Genomic DNA, 18,632 nt, shown 5'->3' with positions numbered 1-18,632 from the left:
TTGGGAGGCAGAGGTTGCAGTAAGCCGAGATCATGTCACTGCATTCCAGCATGGGTAACAGAGCGAGACTCTATCAAAAGAGAGAGAGAGAGAGAGAGAGAGAGAGGGAGAGAGGGAGAAGGAGAGGGAGACGGAGAAGGGGAGGGGAGGGGATGGGAGGGGAGGAAAAGAAAGGAAAAAAAAGAAAAGAAAAGATTATTTTTAAAACTCCACGTACTTGGAAATTATGCCTGTAATCCCAGCACTTTGGGAGGCTTAGGCATGTGGATCACTTGAGCCCAGGAGTTGGAGACCACCCTGGGCAACATGGTAAAACTCCATCGCTACCCAAAATACAAAAATTAGCTGGGCATGGTGGCACACACCTGTGGTCCCAGCTACTCGGGAGGTAGATGTGGGAGGATCGCTTGAGCCTCCGGGGTGGAGGTTAAAGAATGGCTAAAATGCAAAACACTGCCTACACCAAATTCTGCCAAGGATGTGGAGCAACAGGAACTCTCATTCATTGCTGTTGGGAATACAAAATGGTATAGCCACTTCTGAAGACAGTTTGGTAGTTTCCTATAAAGGTAAAGATAGTCTCAGCATGCAATCCAGCAGTCACACCTTTGGGTATTTACCGAAATGAGTTAAAAATTTAGGACCACACATAAACTTGCACATGAATGTTGACAGCAGGTTTATTTATAAGCTGGAAACAACAAAGATGTCTTTCAGTAGGTAAAAGAATAACCAAACTGGTACATCCTTACAATGGAATATTATTCAGAACTAAAAAGAAATAAGTTATCAAGCCACAAAAAAATAATATGGAGAAATCTTAAATGTGTATTGCTAAGTGAAAGAGGTCAGTCTAAAATGGCTACATACTGTATGGTTCCTACAATATGATATTCTGGAAAAGGCAAAGCTGTAGAGGTAGTAAAAAGATCAATGGTTGCCAGCCAGGGATTCCAGGGGAGGAGGAAAGGCAGAATATAGCTGGAGCAAGGGGATTTTTAGGCCAGTGAAACTATTCTGTGTGATACAGTAATGGTGGATACATGACATTATGCATTTATCAAAACCTATGGAACTGTGTAACATGATGAGTGAACTCTAATGTAAACTATTTGGCTAATAATGTATCATTTTGTAGCAAATGTACAATACCGATGCAATATGTCAATAATAGATGAAACTGCATGTGGTAGGGGGAGGTATGTGGGAGCTCTCTGCACATTCTGTTCAATTTTTTTTTCTTTTTTTTGAGACAGAGTCTCGCTCTGTCACTCAGGCTGGAGTGCAGTGGCAGATCTGGGCTCACTGCAAGCTTCGCCTCATGGGTTCACGTCATTCTCCTGCCTCAACCTCCCAAGTAGCTGGGACTACAGGCGCCTGCCACTACGCCTGGCTAATTTTTTGTATTTTTAGTAGAGACGGGGTTTCACCACGTTAGCCAGGATGGTCTTGATCTTCTGATTCGTGATCCGCCTGCCTCGGCCTCCCAAAGTGCTGAGATTACAGGCGTGAGCCACTGCGCCCAGCCTCAAATATTCTGTAAACCTAAAACTGCTCTAGAAATAAAGTCAATTAATGTTTTTTTTTGGAAAAAAAAAGTTATTGTGTGAACTATCTAAAATGTTTTATTCATTTGTTTATCCATTCCAAGGACAACTTAATGTCAAGCACTGGGCTAGGGATTCATGGGACATCATATGCAGAAAATTCATGAGGAACTGTGGCCAGAAGTGCTAGTTGCCCACCTATTATCCATTCTCCTTTTCCACTTAGTCGGGGGCATTAAACAATTGCATTTACAAAATACAATTTTCTGTCTTCATTAGGAGTAGGTGTGGCCATGTGACTAAGTTCTGGCTAGTTATAAGCAAAAGTTTTTGTATGGGATTTTTGGTAATGTTTCTAAAAAGGGGACAGGCTGGGCGGGGTGGTGTTTGTGAATGTTAAGTAGCTTAAATTGTGAATGTTATATAACTTCATCTTCTATCTTCCACAGGTAAGGTTCAGCAAAGTCTATGTCATTCTCTAATCCTTTTGATCCAGCGGATTCTTTGGAGGAATTTAAATACATATTGGATTTTGCAACCAGGTTTGCAAGAGGAAAATGCAAAGGTGACTTCTGGGCCTGTTGCCAGGGGAGGGTAGAGGATGGACAGCTGACATCTAGTCACAGAGGAAAGAACACAGAAAGAGATCTCCAGTTAAAGCCGATAGATTGAACCACACACAACCCACCTCCTTCTAAAATCCCTCTAGAACAATGGTTTAAAAAAGCACTTTAACATAAAACTTCAAAATCAAAAAGATAAGGAAAATGATGAAAACCACTCAGGTAAGAAGAGAGGATATTTATGCCGAGGCTGCCGTCATTGGGAGTCCGCCAACATACCACCATACTTTGGTGAGACTTGAAGGCAGGCAGGAAGTGGAAACACTTTATGCTGTAGTGAAAAAAGGGGAAGGCTTCAGTATACTCTGACTGGAGGTCACTGTCATGGAGAAACTGCAGGTGGGCTAACTAGAAGCTGGGCTTCTTGTGTAATGGTTTGGCTTTCTCTGGTTGGTCCTGTGTTGAAAATAGGGGCAAAATATAGGGCAACTGACTCATTGACCAAGCCCTGCCCAGGCTGGCCGATTGTGGAGGTTGTGGATCAGAGTTCTGTTGTCATATATGGTCTGGCTACTGTCTGTTTATATAATCCGTCTGTCAGAGAACAGTAGAGGAGATCAAATTATTACCATTTTGGAAGCTGGAAAGCAGGAGGATAGTGCGAACTGAATTAGCAGACTTGCCCTCTATCAAAGGGGATGGCCAAAAGCAAGCCAGATTTGCCCCAGAAAACCACCAAAAGTTCAAGAATTGGCAGCACCAGGTACCCCCAGAAGCAGGGATAAAGTGGGGGCTTAAATTGGACAGTTGGTTCAAAGTCTATTTCAGAAGCATTAGAACACTGGATTCCTTCCCCAGCTCCCAAATGACTGCCTGGTGCAAGACTCAGGATTGATTCCCTGGAGAGGGTAAAGTAGAGGGTTCTTTGTCTAGTTAAGGATGGGGTGCCATAACAAACATGCCAATTTAGTGAAAATACCTACTTTCAAGACTTCTGCTTGACTCCCCTAAATCAGCAGCCAATGTTAGAAGCCAAGTGTTAAAGTTTTTCGGATAATTTTGCTATGAACCTATAGGGAAATTTCATTACCATCTCATAGCAAGGCCTATAGTATAAGAGCAGACCTATAGTAGCATATGGGGGAAAGTCCGAAAGACTTTGAAATGGACCAAAAGATTATTGAGAAATGGAAAACTGCATTGTTTTAAGTATCCCCTTCTAGCTTATCAGATTCTGTGGGGTTTATACCTTTCATTGTCTTTGAGGTATTTAACAATTCTGAAGAGATGGACTCTAACTTATAGAAAACTAAGAGTAACATAAATAATTATTGTCTTTAGATATACAAATAAATTCTGTTCTGAGAAGTTTCTGTTGACTTCCCTTTCTCACTGTTCTATTCAGAACATTGATTTCAGGTGGGATGTAGAGGCTCATGCCTATAATCCCTGCACTTTGGGAGGCCAAAGCAGGGGGATTGCTTGAGCCCAGCCTGAGCAACATAGCAAGACCCCATCTCTACAAAAAAAACTTTAATTAATGGGGCATAGTGATGTGCACCTGTAGTCCCAGCTACTAGGGAGGCTGAGGTGGGAGGATTGCTTGAGCCTAGGAGTTTGAGGTTACAGTGATGTATGATGGCACCACTGCACTGCAGCCAGGGCAACAGAGCAAGACCCTGTCAGAGGTAGGGTGGGGGGAAAGAGAGAAGGAAAGAAAGAGAGAAGCCGGGTGTGGTGGCACACACCTGTAATCCCAGCACTTTGGGAAGCTGAGGCTGTGGATCACCTGAGGTCAGGAGTTCAAGACCAACCTGGCCAACATGGTGAAACCCCGTCTCTACTAAAAATGCAAAAATTAGCAAGACCTAATGGCCCACGCCTGTAATCCCACACACCTGGGAGGCTGAGGCAGGATAATTGCTTGAACTTGGGAGGTGGAAGTTGCAGTGAGCCGAGGTTGCACGGCTGCACTCCAGTCTGGGCGACAGAGCAAGACTCTGCCTCAAAAAAAAAAAAAAAAGGCTGGGACCGGTGGTTTATGCCTGTAATCCCAGTACTTTGGGAGGTTGAGGTGGGCGGATCATGAGGTCAGGAAATTGAGACCATCCTAGCTAACACGGTGAAACCCCGTCTCTACTAAAAATACAAAAAATTAGCTGGGCGTGGTGGCGGGAGCCTGTAGTACCAGCTACTTGGGATGCTGAGGCAGGAGAATGGCATGAACTGGAGAGGCAGAGCTTGCAGTGAGCCAAGAGGGCACCACTGCACTCCAGCCTGGGCAACAGAGCGAGACTGTCTCAAAAACAAACAAACAAAAAAATGATTCCAGCATTTCTGATGGGTTTATATAGTTTTCTGGGTTTTGGGTTTCCCTTTGCATTGATTGTAACATCTTTTTCATTATTTAACTACTCATTAATTAGTAAATAAATAAAAATATTTGCCCTGTATTCATTTCATATCTGCATGAGAGTCATCATTTTACCCCTTTTTGTTTTTACTATCATCCTTTAAAAAGTTCAATTCAAATATTCACTTTTGATAGGGATATTTTATAGGAAAACAGATTGTTGACCAGGAACGATGGCCCACGCATATAATCTCAGCACTTCAGGAGGCCAAGAGGGGAGGATGGTTCAGCCCAGGAGTTTGAGATCAGCGTGGGAAACATAGGGAAACCTCATCTCTACAATTTTTTTTTTTTTTTTTAAATTAGCCAGGCATGGAGTCATGCAAGTATGGTCCCAGCTACTTGGGAGGCTGAGGCGGGAGATCCCTTAAGCCTGGGAGGTTAAGGCTACAGTGAACTCTGATTATACCACTGCACTCTAGCCTGGGTGACAGAGCGAGATCCTGTCTCAAAAAAAAAAAAAAAAAAAAAAAAAAGATTGTTTATAAAGTTATTGTTCCATTAGATACAGAAACAAAAAGAGTATTTGGTAAGTCACTCACTGGACTCTTAACTGAAAAGTAAGTGGGTGGATGACTGGTTTCTTAGAAGTTTTAGTCCCATTAATTTATTAGACATTTGTGTAGGCATTTTACAAGAAATCCTAATTTCTTCCTAGAAGGAAGCTTTCAATTACATCATGCAAAAAGATTGCATCCTAGTCCAGGTTTGGAATTTTTTTTTCTTTTGTAGGATGATGACTCTCAAATCTCCAGTCCAAAGCTATATCTCTAAATACTTACTATACCAGTGCTATTAGAAGTACTAGGATGAAGTGAGATAACGACCTCACTCCAGAATGTAAATCAGCACTCTGCTTCCTTCATTGAGAAACAGAAAATCTTCCTACAGAAATGCTGAGGGAACTAAACATGGTGTTCAGTGACATAGTTGCTTTACATTCTGTGACAAGCTTTTATCTTGTTGAGAACTGATAACAAATTGCACAAAATGTGGAATAAATGCACAATGAAATATTACTCAGCCTCAAAAAGGAATGCAACTCTGACTCATGCTACAACATGGATAAACCTTGAAGATATTATGCTAAGTGAAATAAGCTAGGCACAAAAGGACAAATATTGTATGATTTTACTTATATGGAGTACCTAGAATAGACAAATTCATAGAGACTAAAAGTAGAATAGTGATTATCAGGGCCTGGAGGGTGGAGTTCATGTTTAAAGGGTACAGAGTTTCAGTTTAGGATGATGAAAAAAATCTGGAGACAGTGGTGATGGTTGCACAACAAATGTGAACGCACTTAATGCCACTGAACTGTATGCTTAAAAACTGTTAAAAAGGGCTGGGCATGGCGGCTCCTGCCTGTAATCCCAGCACTTTTGGGGAGGCTGAGGAGGGATGATCGCTTGAGCCCAGGAGTTTAAGACCAGCCTGGGCAAGATAGGGAAATCTCATCTCTATAAAAATTTTTAAAAATTAGCCAAGAGTGATGGCACCTGCCTGTGGTCCCAGCTACTCAGGAGGCTGAGGTGGGAGTATTGATTGAGCCCAGGAGGCTGCAGTGAACTATGATCATGCCATTGCACTGCAGCCTGGGTGACAGAGGGAGACCTTGTCTCAAAAAAAGTTAAAATGGAAAATTTTACTTCATGTGTATTTTACTACAATTTTTTTAAAAATTGCAGATTGGCCAGTAAGGAGGCCACATTTTGAGTTGTGCTATATTAGAGTCCAAGCTCTCTAAGTATATCAACTCTGTTGGAGTTGGTATATTTACAACCCCTACAAACTAGCTCTTCTTTACTGCACATACATTCAACCCCTCTCTCCACTATTCATGTAGTTACTAAAGCTAGAAACCTGTGAAATGTCCTAGACTCTTGCTTCTCCCTCATGTTGTTGTATGTAATGTGAACAATGATTGCCTAACTGTGCTGGTTATAAAGAAATTGTTCCAGGTTGAGCACGGTGGCTCATGCCTGTAATCTCAGCACTTTGGGAGGCCTGGGCAACATAGCAAGACCCCCATCTCTAAATAAAAAAGGAAAAAAAAATTTTAATCATTTGAAAGATGTCTGCTTTCCTCTAGTTTCTTTCTTTCTTTCTTTCTTTCTTTCTTTCTTTCTTTCTTTCTTTCTTTCTTTCTTCTTTCTTTCTTCCTTTTTCTTTCTTTCTTTCTTTTTCTATCTTTCTCTCTCTCTCTCTTTCCTTCCTTCCTTCCTTCCTTCCTTCCTTCCTTCCTTCCTTCCTTCCTTCCTTCTTTCCTTTCTTTCTCTCTCTCTCTCTCTTTCTCTCTTTCTCTCTTTCTTTCTGTCTTTCGACAGAGTCTCACTCTGTTACCCAAGCTGGAGTGCAGTGGCACGATCTCAGCTCACTGAAACCTCTGCCTCCCAGATTCAAGCGATTCTCCTGCCTCAGCCTCCTGAGTAGCTGGGATTACAGGTGTGTACACCACCATGCCCAGCTAATTTTTGTATTTTTACTACAGACGGGGTTTCGCCATATTGGCTAGCCTTGTCTTGAACTCCTGCCCTCAGGTGATCCACCCACCTCGGCCTCCCAAAGTGCTGGGATTACAGGTGTGAGCCATGGCGCCCAGCCTACTTTCCTCTAGTTTCACTCGAACCACCCGTTGTTAACTGTAGATCAGGATTTCTCAACATGTTGGGCTGGATAATTCTTTGTGGGAGGAGATGTCCCATGTGTTGTAGGATATTTAGCAACATTCCTGACCTCTACCCACTAGATCCAGCAGCACCTTCCCCTCCAAGTTGTGACAACCAAGATTGTCTCCAGACATTGCCAAATGTACTGTGGGAAACAAATCATCCCCAGTTGAGAACCACAGCTCCACATCTATAGCTAGGGTTAGATCCCGGCGTGTTCTACAGTCTGGGAAGAAATAACTTATTCTTTCAATATTTTGCTAATTTTTATCTGCAGAAATGTGGAGAACATGTGAAAGAGAGGATTCTTCCTTTCTAAGACCAAGGAAATAGACCAAGAAGACAGAATGTAACTCTGGATTTGGTTGAATTGTTAGCATGGGTGCTTTTACCATAAATTCTGGATTTAATGTGTCAGCTTGTGCAGCTGGAAATCTCTCTAATAGTTACTTGGTTGGTTGCCTGAAATTTTATTTCAGCAGTAGGCTACTTTCAATAGTGTTGACATGCAAGAACTTTGTGGCATAATTTAGAAGAAGCAATCCCAAAGCTTAAGGAGATAGAAATGTTAGAGTTCATAACATTTGAATTCATAACATATGAATGGCCACCATCTCACTATATCACCTAAGAGATCCCAGAGGACATGCTCTTCCCTAAGGCACTGAGAAATACATTAGCGGATGGGCACCAATATCCCTGTAAATGCTATGGTCGCTGTTTTCTGTAGGTAGATATGGTAAAGGAAGACGTTATAGTTGAGATGGGTTCCCTGATATTGATGGAAGTGATGGGATCCTGGGGTAACACAGGACAAAGACAATGTGGGTCAAGAGACAATGTATAGACTCCCTTTCAGAGTATAGTATGAAAAGAAGGGCATAAAGAGTGGCTTTACAGTGTAGAAACCTGACAAACACTACTTATCAAGGCAATAAGTCATGCTGGCAGTATGTGTAGTTGACATGATTTGATGAGAATGGCATTTCACCTCTATGGCTTTCCTCCCAAAAGCACATAACCCCAGTCTAATAATGAAATAAATATCAATCAAAACTCAACTGAGGTCAGATATGGCTCACACCTGTAATCGCAACACTTTGGGAAGCAAAGGTGGGTGGATCACTTGAAGCCAGGAGTTCAAGTCCAGCCTGAGCAACAGGGTGAGACCTTGATTCTATAAAAAAAAATTTTAAAAACAATTAGCTGGGCATGGTGGTGTGTGCCTGTAGTCCCTGCTACTTGGGAAGTTCAGGCAGGAGGATCACTTGAGCTTGGGAAGAGGAGGAGGAGGTCACAGTGAGGCAAGATTGTGCCACTGCCCTCCAACCTGGGTGACAGAGTGAGACCCTGTCTCAAAAAATAAAATAAAATAAAAAAAACAGTTGAGTGACATGATACCAAATACTTGACCAGTACTCTTCAAAACTGTTAAAGTTATCAACAACAACGAACGTCTGGGAACCGGTCACAGCCAGGAAGAACCTAAGGAGACATGATGACTAAATGTAATGTGGTGTCCTTAATTAGATCCTGGAACAGAAAAAGGACATTATATAAGAGATAAGTAATCTGAGTAAAGTATGAACCTCAGGTAATAATATTGTATCAATATTGGTTCATTAATTGTGACAAATGTACCATACTAAAATAAGATATTAATAATAGAGGAAGCCGGGTACAGTGGCTCACACCTGTAATCCCAGCACTTTGGGATGCTGAGTTGGGCACATCACCTAAGGTCAGGACCAGCCAGGTCAACATGGTGAAACCCCATCCTTCCAAAAGTCAAAAATTAGCAGGGTATGGTGGTGAGTGCCTGTAATCCCAGCTACTCAGGAGACTGAGGCAGGATAATTGCTTGAACCCAGAAGGCAGAGGTTGCAGTGAGCCAAGATCACACCATTTTACTCCAGCCTGGGCGACACAGCGAGACTCCATCTTAAAAAAAAAAAAAAAGGCCGGGCATGGTGGCTCAAGCCTGTAATCCCAGCACTTTGGGAGGCCGAGACAGGCGGATCACGAGGTCAGGAGATCGAAACCATCCTGGCTAACACGGTGAAACCCCATCTCTACTAAAAAATACAAAAAAGTAGCCGGGCGATGTGGCGGGCGCCTGTAGTCCCAGCTATTCGGGAGGCTGAGGCAGGAGAATGGCGTAAACCCGGAAGGGAGAGTTTGCAGTGAGCTGAGATCCAGCCACTGCACTCCAGCCTGGGCGACAGAGCGAGACTCCGTCTCAAAAAATAATAATAATAATAATTTAAAAAAATAAAATAGAGGAAATTGGGTGTGGGATATATGGAGGCTTTCTATACTCTCATTGCAAGTCTTCTGTAAATCGAAATCTATTTTCAAATAAAAATTTCATATCAAAAATTAAAAACACAATGTGGGCATCATAATGAGCAAAAGGAGTGAAATGGCATTCAGAAAGTTCTAACATATGAGACTCTTTGGCAGTGTTAATTGATCCTGGTGTCCGTAGTTAAATGGACAGCTTGAGAAAATGTCACTGGAGTTCATTTATTGTATATCCTAGTAAGCCCCTGCTGGACCAAACACAAACTGTACAAAACACACCAGAAAATAACTCTCTGAATGCACCAGAGAATGAGCAAAAGTAGATAGATTCTGACAGGAAGTTAACATCTAAAAGAAAGCAATAGCATGGGGTGAATTTTCCATCGTTTACCATCTTTTAGCTTGAGGGCAGGCTTCAGTCAGTGCTACTTGTGGTGCTAAAACACTGATTTTAAAAAAAAAAAATCCACAGTATTTCTGGCCAGAAAAACAAGAGGCAAGAGTTGGGGGAAAAATAGCTGCTGGATGGTGAGAAGGAATTCAAGAAAGGAGAGACCCAGAGAAGGGGAGCCATATTATTTGCATTTTAATACTGTTCAGCTTTCTGGAGAACCCCTGAAACACACATGTTTTGGGTACACCTCAAGCAACCCAACCAAAGATGAAAGAACTGAACTGAGATTTGCTGTGCAGCGCAGAGTCAGAGTTTGCAATTTGAGTCCATCTAAATTAATGGCATGCTAAACAAACAAACAAACAACAACAACAACAAAAACAAAAACACGTAACAGGCCAGGTGAGGTGGCTCATACCTGTCCCAGCACTTTGGGAGGCCAAGGTGGGTGGATCATCTGAGGTCAGGAGTTTGAGACCAGCCTAGCCAACATGGTGAAACCCCGTCTCTACTAAAAAAAGACAAAATTAGCCAGGTATGGTGGCACATGCCTGTAATCCTAGCTACTTGGTAAGCTGAGACAAGAGAATCATTTGAACCTGAGAGGCAGAGGTTGCAGTGAGCCAAGATCGTGCCACTGCAGTCCAGGCTGGACAATAGAGCGAGATTCTGTCTCAAAATAAAAAAAAAATAAAATAAAAAGCTATTCAACTTTCTGGAGATCTGGAGAACCCCTGAGTCATACATGCTTTGGGTACACTGCAAGTAACCCAACCAAAGATAAAAGAACTGAACTGAGATTCACTCTGCAGCCCTGAGTCAGAGTCTGTAATTTGAGTCCAACCAAATTAATGGCATGCTAAAACAAACATTTAACGACAGGGTCTCACTATGTTGCCGAGGCTGGAATACAGTGGTTATTCACAGGTGTGATAATAGTGCACTACACTACACTCCTGGGCTGAAGTGGTCATCCTGCCTCAGCCTCCCAAGTAGCTTGAACTACAGGCATGTGCCACTGCAACTGGCTTTCAACTCTTTAAGGAACATAATAGTATCTAGTGTTCACAACTTAACATTTACAATGTTCAGAAAACAACTCAATTATTAGACAAATGACTGGGTGTGGTGACTTACACCTGTAATCCTACTGCTTTGGGAGGCTGAGGCAGGAGGATGGCTTGAGCCCAGGAGTTTGAGACCAGCCTGGGTAATATAGGGAGACCTCGTCTCTGAAAAAAAATTTTTAAAAATTAACCGAGCATGGCGGCACACACCTGTAATCCCAGCTACTCAGGAGGCTGAGGTGGGATGATCACTTGAGCCCAGTAGTTTGAGGCTGCAGTGAGCCATGAATGCACCACTGCACTCTAGCCCAGGTGACAGAGGGAGACCCTGTCTCAGAAATAGACAAAATTATTTGACATATGAAGAAACAAAACTATGTAGCACATCTTCTCAAGAGAAAAGATAATCAACAGAGACTGACACTGATAGGACATAAATGCTGCAATTGTCACGATTTAAAAGCAGATATTGCAACTACATTCAATGATGTAAAGGAAAAAATGATCTTTCCACATGACTCATTACCCAGAAGCATCTAGCCTGGTGGAATGATGGATTAACCTACTGATGGCTTAGTTTCAGCACTAGCACCTGTTGAGAGATAGTGTCCTGAAAGACTGAAGTTCTGTCTTACAAAATTCCATATATATTCCCGTTTATCATGCTGTTTCTCCCACAGCCAGAATGCACGAGTCCAGGAATAAATGGTTGGACATGTAAGTGACTTTTCTCATTCTTACACCTAATAACCAACTTCTGGGATTTTTAGTTCCCACGTCTGCAACTTTGAGTTCTGCAGGTTTGAAGAACTTTGGTTCCACAGAGAAATGCTTCTATCATGAAACACAACACTAGCTCCATTGAATGAGAGGCTGAGATACCACCTGGCCATTTTGGGTTCTGAGGAGCCACTGAACCAATAGCCAAGAAGATATTGCTCAACTAGCTGAAGCGATTGATCCTAATTACTGAGAGGGAATTGAGTCTCTGTTACACAATGAGGACATGCACCCAGGAGTTTCTCCTGAATCTAAGAGATTCTCTGGGGAGCCTCTGAGCACTTATATGTTTAATAGGAAAGATTAATGGAAAATTAAGGCAACCAGAAAAAGGCAGAATGCTGAAGAAAATTTAGATCCTTCAGGAATGAAGGTTTGGTTCCCCAACCAGGTAAAGAACCTAGACCAGAAAAAGAGGTTCTTGCAGAGGATAAAGAAAATAATGAGTGCAGAACGAACATGGTGGCTCACCCCTATAATCATAGCACTCTGGGAGGCCAAGGCGGACGAATCACTTGAGCTCAGGAGTTGGAGACCAGCCTAGGCAACACAGTGAAACCCTGCTCTACTATATATGTGTGTGTGTGCGTGTGTGTGTATATATATATGAAACCTCGTATGAAACCTTGTCTCAAAAAAGAAAAAGAAAGAAAATAATGAATGTATAGTGGAAAACAAGTTATAAATGTCAACTATGACATCATGACCCCTTAAAGAAATGAGCACACTAACATCTAAGCATATGTTCTTCCAACTTTTTATGTGTGTACAAAAAAAGGTAATCTCTCTTCTGATTTCCCTTATTGTTTCATAGTAATGATTGCTGGTGATGATTGACTTGACAATTTGTCTTTAGGTTTCAATATATTCGGGTAGGACCTTGGCTGAATTTGAGAAGTATTAGCATTGCCTATATATGAATACTGCAACTGTGACTCAATGGCAAGGACATTTGCACTTGATGTTTCGTCTGCTTGGAAGGCTCTTTCCTAGATATCCATGAGTGCTTCTCCCTCACCTCCCTTAAATCTTTATTCAAATGTCACTTTTCTCAGTGACATATTCCCTAACCACCCTATTTAAATTCCATAGTTCTTATCACTACCTAACATATTATAGGCCAGGCACAGTGGTGCACTTTGGGAGGCTGAGGCAGGCAGATTACTTGAGCCCAGGAGTTCCAGACTAGGCTGGCCAACAAAGTAAAACCTCATCTCCACTAAAAATACAAAAAGTAGCTGGGCGTGGTGGCGCAGACCTGTAGTCCCAGCTACTGGGGAGACTGAGGAAAAACATATTATACGCCAGGCGCGCTGGCTCACACCTGAAATCCCAGCACTTTGGGAGGCCAAACCGGGTGGATCACTTGAGGTCAGGAGTTCGAGACCAGCCTGGCCTACATGGTGAAACCCTGTCTCTACTAAAAATACAAAATTAGCCCAGCATGATGGGACACACCTGTAATGTCAGCTACTCAGGTGGCTGAAGCAGGAGAATCACTTGAACCCGGGAGGCAGAAGTTGCAATGAGCCGAGATTACACCATTGCACTCCAGCCTGGGCAACAGAGTGATACCCATCTCAAAAAAAAAAAAAAAAAAATGTATTTTTTTTTTTTAATTTTACTTCTTTACCTTAGTTGCTTTCTGTGTCCCACTGCCTTTAGAATATAAGCTTCTTAAGGGCAGGGAATATTATCCATCTTGTTCATGGCTATATCATCAGGGCATAAAACAGTATACTCAAGAAATATTTATTGACTATGGGACACTGTGCTATGCAGGAATTTAAAATAATGAAGTAGATATAGATGGTTTGGCTCTGTGTCTGCACCCAAATCTCATCTCAGATTGTAATCCCCAGAATCCCCATGTGTTGAGGGAGGGAACTGGTGGGAGGTGATTGGATCATGGAGATGGTTTCCTTCATGCTGTTCTCATGATAGTGAGTTCTCACGAGATCTGATGGTTTTATAAGTGTTTGACAGTTCCTCCTTCACACACTCTGTGTCACCTGCCTCCATTTAAGATGTGCCTGCTTCCCCTTCCGCCATGATTGTAAGCCTCCTGAGGTCTCCCCAGCCATGTGGAACTGTGAGTCAATTAAATTCTTTATAAATTACCCAGTCTTGGGTGTCTCTTTATAGCAATGTAAAAACGGACTAATACAATATATAAATGCTAAACTGTTAATCATGGTTTCCTCTCAGAGGGTAAGTGGGATTGGGAGAGGGGATAAATATGAATTTTAACTTATTACCTAAGTTAAAAAATTTTTTTTCAATGTTGAGAGACACTTGACAAACTTAACAACTTAAGGAGAAAGGTTAGCACTGGAGTGGATTAATGTATAGTAGAAAGTGGGGATAACTGATGGAATGATTTAATGATAAAATGAGAAAAAAAGCATGAGATGGTTCTTGGATAAGATGGTGTTTGGATAAGGAGTTTTGCAGTGGAAATGACACAGGGCAGGCGAGCCCAAAAGTAATCTTAGCCTGCAAGAGTTCTTGGCTTTGCTCAGGAAGGAATTCAAGGGCAAGCCAGAGATAGAGGAAAGCAACTTTATGGAAGAGGCAGTGTTACAGCTCTATGACTGCTCCTTCCAAGCAAGGCTACCCTCATGCCATGGGCAGAGGAGCAGCCCAGGACAGTTTTGCAGTCATATTTATACCCACTTTCTTTTTTTCTTTTCTTTTTTTTTTTTGAGAGAGAGAGAGAGCCTCACTCTGTCACCCAGGCTGGAGTGCAGTGGTTCAAGCTCGACTCACTGCAACCTCCACCTTCCAGGTTCAAGTGATTCTCCTGCCTCAGCCTCCCGAGTAGCTGGGATTATAGGCACCCGCCACCACACCTGGCTAATTTTTGTATTTTTACAAAATTTAAAGAGACAGGGTTTTGCCATGTTGGCCAGGCTGGTCTTGAACTCCTGACCTTAGATGATCTGCCCACCTCAGCCTCCCAAAGTGCTGGGATTATGGCGCCCGGCCTATACCTACTTTTAATTGCATGCAGATTAAGGGGAGGTTTATGTAGAAATTTCTAGGGGAGGGGTAGTAATTTTCGTGTCATTGGGTCATTGCCATGGAAAAGAGTGGTAATGCCAGGGTGTTGCCATGGCAACAGTAAATTGACATGGCATACTGGTGGATGTGTCTGATTGAAAACTGCTTTCACCCTAGCCCCATTTCAGCTAGTCCTCAATCTGGCCCAGTGTCTAAGCCTTATCTCTGGAATTGAGTCCCGCCCCCTGCCTCAGAGAGACCTGGTTGGAGTCCTCAGCTCATGGCTTCCATGATCCTTGTGAAGCAGATGGGGAGGTCAAGGCTAAGAGCAAGGGCTTGGGTAGTATGCTCAATTTCTGAGGGTTTAGAAAATATGTTATGGTCCTATTAACAAAATTACTTTATGTAATCCTTGCTCAGTTCCATGAGGTGTCATTATCTCTACTTTAGAATATTATTCTACTCTACAATGTAAAAACAGAAGCACAATGATTACACAATTTGTATACGACTACTGAGCTGATGAATGATGGAGCCATTTTAGAAAGTTCTAACCCAGGCCTCTCTGACTTCAATTTACCAACCTCATTTAGGCCTCATGTTCCTCCATAATGAAGTATAAATAGTCCAGTGGCCCCGTTTTCTAACACAAGGGTCCCACAGCAGAGTGGGATGGGCATGTCCAGGGTATGCATGATGATCCATTAGGGCATTGGAAGGCAATGTTAGATTTCTATTTATAGTTTTTAAATCTAAAAGAAGTTCAGCTTTGCTAGTATTTAATATGCAGATAGATGCTGGCATCCTTATTTGGTCTGGATGCCAGCTGGTTATGAGTCATTTCGATACTTGAGAGAGACACAGGAGTTCCACAGCACAGATGGAATGATAGTAGTGCTTCCCCATATTATATTTTTTTGTGCCTAAGGGATGACATCAATATGTTAACTTTTGTAGAAATAAGACTTTTACATAGCAGAATCTTTATAATACAGTAGTCTATGATGAAATGGTGATTGATGATGAAGATGTTTGACTTCACTCAGAGGTTTGCTTGGTCTTTCTTGTCAAGAGTATTAAAAATAGAATCTATAAATAACTTGCACTTTTCTTTGACAAAAAGACAAGCATTCAAACTGTGTTGCCTTTTTCGATGATACTAAGGTGGCTGTCAGTAGTATGCTATTTATAGATACTAATAAGTAATATTTTAAAATTCCATTTCTTTAAGGTAGGGTTGATATTTTCACAAGTGGGGAAACAACTGCTTTTGGGAAAGCTATTGCAAAATTTTTCAAAATATATATTTGGAAACGTGTATTTGGAAATGTTTCCATTTTGGTGTGACTTTTTTTGCTAAAAAGTATATAAGTATGTAACTTATAGCAATGCTCATATATAAAAATATAGTGTTTTCTGATTAATCGCAAAGGCAGCTGACTATCATGGAAAATAAAAATTAGCTGAATTTCAGTAAAATTCATCACAAATTGGTGAATGAAATTGAAAAACTAATTCCATTATTGAGTAAGCCCAGACAATAATTCATCCATTTAGAGTTCATATTTTTGTCAGGTTTTATTTCCATCAAAACCAAGTAATAAGCTAAACAGATCATAGAAACAAGCCTTTGAAATTATTATTATCATCATCATCATCATCATTGAGATTGAGTCTCACTCTGTTGTCCAGGCTGGAGTGCAGTTGTGCAATCTCAGCTCATTGCAACCTCCACCTCCCTGGTTCAAGCAATTCTCCTGCCTCAGCTTCATGCGTAGCTGGGATTACAGGTGCATGCCATCACACCCAGCTAATTTTTTGTATTTTCAGTAGAGATGGGGTTTCACCATGTTGCCCAGGCTGGTCTTGAGCTCCTAACCTCAAGTGATCCGCCTGCCTTGGTCTCCCAAATTGCTGGGATTATAGGCATGAACCACTGTGCCCGGCCTCAAATTATAATATTGTAATGTGCTAAACCACAATATCAGAAATAAAGCAGGGTCAATAAAGTTGCTCTTAAAAATAAATTAGTTACAGCAAAAAAAAAAAAAAAAGGCTTTTTTTGGTTGGGCAGGTGGCTCACGCCTGTAATCCCAGCACTTTGGGAAGCTGAGGTAGGCAGATCACCTGAGGTTAGGAGTTCAAGATCAACCTGGGCAACATGGTGAAACCCCCGTCTGTACTAAAAATACAAAAAGGAGTTGGGCATCTTGGCACACACCTGTAATCCCAGTTACTCAGGGGACTGAGGCAGGAGAATTGCTTGAATCCGTTAGACGGAGGTTACAGTGAGTTGAGACCATGCCACTGCACTCCAGCCTGGGCAACAGAATGAGACTCTGTCTCAAAAAAAGAGGGTTTTTTTTGTACAGATAATAAACATAATTTTTATATGCATACATAAATGTGTATATTTTAAGTATAGAAACAGGTAACATAAATATATGTATCAACATAGAAATAAAAATTAGAATATGGATGATTTTACATACAATGTTGTAGCACTGTCTGCCAGTCTGTGGTGGTGGTTCTTCACACAGGCAAGAAGGAAACATATATATGTGTGTGTGTGTGTTTCACACATACATCTATCTATATATTCACACACACAAATATATATACTATACAATTACATATATGTGTATATAAAATAATATACATAAATATAAATATATGTATAAAATATAGCCAGGCAGGGTGGCTGGCACCTGTAATACCAGCTACTCAGGAGGCTGAGATGGAAGAATCACTTGAGGCCAGGAGTTCTGCAACAGCCTGAGCAACATAGCAAGACTCTGTCTCTTAAAAAATAGATAAGTAAATAAAATAAACATAATGCAACACACACACACACCAACACACATGCAGATGCACTTACATTTATACTAGGGGCTCTCTTGCCACATACTGGCAGGGAAGGGGAACAAAATGGCCATAGGAGTCTTCCTCTGTCAGTTCCATGTGACCCCACGCTGCTAGCAAACACGAGGCCACCGCCTTTTAACCAGAACCAGCCCAGGTGGCATCACCCTCCAGTGGGAAAGCGGTTCACTTCTCTCAGATCTGACAGTCAGTACAGGTGGTCTTCTTTGGAACGCTTCAGGTGGGGTCCATACAATGGTGTCGCAATTTGGGTGGGTAGAGAAGAGGCTTTCTGTACAGAGGAAGGAAGGCTAGGCCTGAGCCCTCAGAATGTACTGGGAGCAGAGTGAGTGTGGGTGGGGTAAAATGGTACCAGGCTGGAGAGACAGTCAGGCCAGGGTTTGACTGCCCTGACAGCCACTGGAGGATTTTGGGGGCCAGGAAAATGAACCTCTGACACTGAAGGCTACATAGTCCTTAGTAAGCCTGTTCTGGCCAGTTCCAGCTGGATCTAGAGGACTCTCCAGGGCTTCAGCAGGGCCAAAGAATACCTGGATTACAGAAACCTGAGGAGATAGGTGCCTGAGGCCTCTTCCATAAGTTTGAGAAGCACAGAAAACAGGTATTTGGCTTGACAAACACCTGTGGACTTCAAAGTAGGTGTCAGACAAAGAAAACTAGTTAGAGGCTGACCACTGGGCCCTGCCACCCCTAGTCAATGGATGACACCTGTTCCCAAAGTAGGGCCTGGCTTGTAGGGCAAGATAGGGCCATCACAAACAAAATGTTATATTTTAAAATGCTGTGTTTATTTCGGCATCATCATCATTTTGTCCTTTAACTTTAAAACATTTTTGTCATTTTAAAAGGCATACAGGCCGGGCGCGGTGGCTCAAGCCTGTAATCCCAGCACTTTGGGAGGCCGAGACGGGCGGATCACAAGGTCAGGAGATCGAGACCATCCTGGCTAACACGGTGAAACCCCGTCTCTACTAAAAAGTACAAAAAACTAGCCGGGCGAGGTGGCGGG

The sequence above is a fragment of the Chlorocebus sabaeus genome, chromosome 24, assembly GCF_047675955.1.
Source record: "Chlorocebus sabaeus isolate Y175 chromosome 24, mChlSab1.0.hap1, whole genome shotgun sequence".
Taxonomy (NCBI): domain Eukaryota; kingdom Metazoa; phylum Chordata; class Mammalia; order Primates; family Cercopithecidae; genus Chlorocebus; species Chlorocebus sabaeus.
The sequence above is the reverse complement of the archived record's forward strand: the minus strand, read 5'-3'. Positions refer to the sequence as shown.